Source organism: Solanum pennellii, chromosome 4 (genome assembly GCF_001406875.1).
Source record: "Solanum pennellii chromosome 4, SPENNV200".
NCBI classification, from domain to species: Eukaryota; Viridiplantae; Streptophyta; class Magnoliopsida; order Solanales; family Solanaceae; genus Solanum; species Solanum pennellii.
This window is the reverse complement of record NC_028640.1, coordinates 63399320-63402134: the sequence shown is the minus strand read 5'-3', so window position 1 is coordinate 63402134 and position 2815 is coordinate 63399320. Positions and strand designations below refer to the sequence as shown.

The 2815-nt window shown below is 33.2% G+C and overlaps 1 pseudogene; it reads left to right on the top strand.

The window, feature by feature from the left end:
• The first annotated feature begins 1068 nt into the window (after window positions 1–1068).
• Window positions 1069–1782, top strand: LOC107016909 (annotated as a pseudogene).
• Window positions 1783–2815: the final 1033 nt, after the last annotated feature.

Genomic DNA, 2815 nt, shown 5'->3' with positions numbered 1-2815 from the left:
AATGTTGACCACATCTACAATATCACACGTTAAAGTCGAAATATAATTCGTTAAAGAACCTTTATATTTCTCTTTAAAATAATTTTGGTTGAAAACTTCCATGTACTGAGTTTTGTTCCTTTGATGTTTCTGCTTGTGAATTGATAGATCAGCATTTTTAACCAGTTGTCTCAAATATTCTCAAGAATCAATACCCTTTTTGGCCAAGACATCAATGTCATGTGCTACACCTATATGGCTTCTTCCTCAGTGTAAATAAAATGTGCATCTTCCCCGAGAGGCTCTTTGTTAGATTTTGTTATTTAAAAGAGCCAGACACCATCCTCATCTTGAAATTCCTATTAATAAAACTTGAGACATTACTACTCTCATCCCAAAATTTTTACATCCTCATCTATATCCATCTCCTCTATAACATCTATCTTATCAATATCCCTCTCATATTCAATTTAGGGAACTAGTAAATAAGTGAAAAAGTCGAAAATTTATATAAGGGGATTCAAAAAGAATGACCAGAGTACTATTTGACATATCTTTATTTTTATACTTTTTAGGGAACTAAACAATTGCTTTATTTTAAACTTTTTAGGAATTGTTTAGTTTCCACTTTCCATATGATATGTTTAAGACCATAAAATTAATTAAATTTTATTTGACATGTTTTTATTTTTATACTACAAGATTCAAAATTCTTCTTTCTTTTCTTAAGCTTCGTGCCAAGTAAATTGGTCAAACATATTGAAACAGAAAGATTACTTAGTATCCCGAGGTGTAATTGAGGTCCATAAAATGTTTTGGCGTTTTGCGCGATTTTGGGAAACGGTTTATTCATTTTCATTAAATATGAACTAGTATATTTACATGAAGAAGTCCGTCGAGATTTGACTTTTTGTAAAGGAAATTCAAGAATTACTTTAGGTCACAAGTTTAAGCGCGATAATACTCTTGTAATTCTTTTTCATCCCCTTTTATAAATTTTAAGCTTTGTCACTTCTTTACTAGTTTCTTTAATGGCTATAGACTAGATGTATATAGATGAGATAGATGTTCTAGACGAGATAAATATAAATGGTTATCCAAAATCCAAGCTTTTGCGGTGAGAGTAAAAATTTCTCAAGTTTTATTAATGGTAATATCAAGATGAAGATGACGGCTGACTCGTTTTACATAACAAAATCTAATAAAGCGCCTCTTGGGGGGGATATGCACATTTTATTTGTATAGAGGAATAAATCATAGGTGTAGCGGATGGTGTTGGTGGTTGGACGAAAAAGGGTACCGATTCTGGAGACTATTCGAGACAGTTGGCTATAAATTGTGAATTGTCGATTCACAAGTAGAAAAATCAAATGAACAAAATTCAGGAAATGGAGATTCTAAATGAGGCTTATTTCAACACGAAAAGTCAAGGTTTTTCAACAACTTGTATTTTGACTTTAATGTGTGATATTATACATGCGGTCAACCTTGGAGATAGTGGATTTGTTGTTGTAAGAGACAGAGTAATTAGCTTACAAATTGGAAATTCAACAAAAAAGATTCTATTATCCTTTTCAGTTAGGGAATGGTGGTAACTTTTATAATTCAAGTGTGGCACATGAAATTAAAGTTACAGTAAGAACTTGGGATGTGATAGTGATGTCTACAGATGGATTGTTCCATAACGTTCACAACATAGAGTTGGAGAAATTTGTAGACGATGGGCTAGCGTTTGTGCAAAATGGTAGTATTTTGGAGAAATTATCTATGTGGATTAGAATAATAATAGTCCTTAGTGAATAATTTATAAGTATAAGGAGAATTTCTTGAAAGAACTTAGAACTTTATAGATTTGCATGGAACATCCTTGGATTCTTCTAGTCGTATAGAGAGTTTTAGAATAGCGTCTTGCACATAATTAATATGCGCAACAGTAAGTTGGAGATATTATTAATGTGGAAATCTTATATTGGAAGAACAATAGTCCTTAGTAGAATATTCTAGAAATATAGGGAGAAGTTCTTAGAAAACCTTAAAATTCCACTGATTTGAATGGAATGTTCTTGGATCCTTCTCGATGTGTAGAGAATGTTAGAATAGGGACTTGTACATAATTTATATTTTCAAATTAGCCCCTAGGGGAACCCATTGGTAATGACATCAAGCAATAAAACCTATTCTTCCCCGTCTTAATGAATACATAATTTATTTCTTATGCCACTCTCTCCCTCTCCCCACAAATAAGCCCACCCCCTTGCCACCCCCGTTAATTTTTTGAAAGAATAGGTAAATATTTCAAATTTAAATTATTTTCCTTTCTTACGCCACCCCCACCCCTACTCTCCCCACCCACTCCATCCACGTCATTTTTTTTAAACAAAACTCATTTTTGGAAAATATTTCAAACTTTTTTAAAAAATCATATTCATACCACTCCCTACCCCTACCTCCCATCCCCATCCCCACTACCTCCCACCCCTACCCTACCCCTACCCCCACCCAGGCCACCCCAATCAAAAAAAATATTAAAGAAAATTGTTTTTGAAAAATATTTCAGGTTTTTTTAAATAAAATTATATGCCACCCCACCACTACACCCCTCCCTCTCACGATCCCGTCAAGTTTTTGAAAAAAAAGAAGTTCATCGTTCATGTCGTGGGTCGAAAGTCTCGGTCATATCTCATGATCGGATTTTAGAATGGTCATCAGGGTCTTGTCCTAGTTTTGGTATCGGAGTCAAATCCTAGATCAATTATCACGGTTGATTTTTTGGTTAAAAAATTGTTTTTCTAAAGAGTAATTTTTAGTCTAAAGCTAAAATAAAAGATATTTTCTA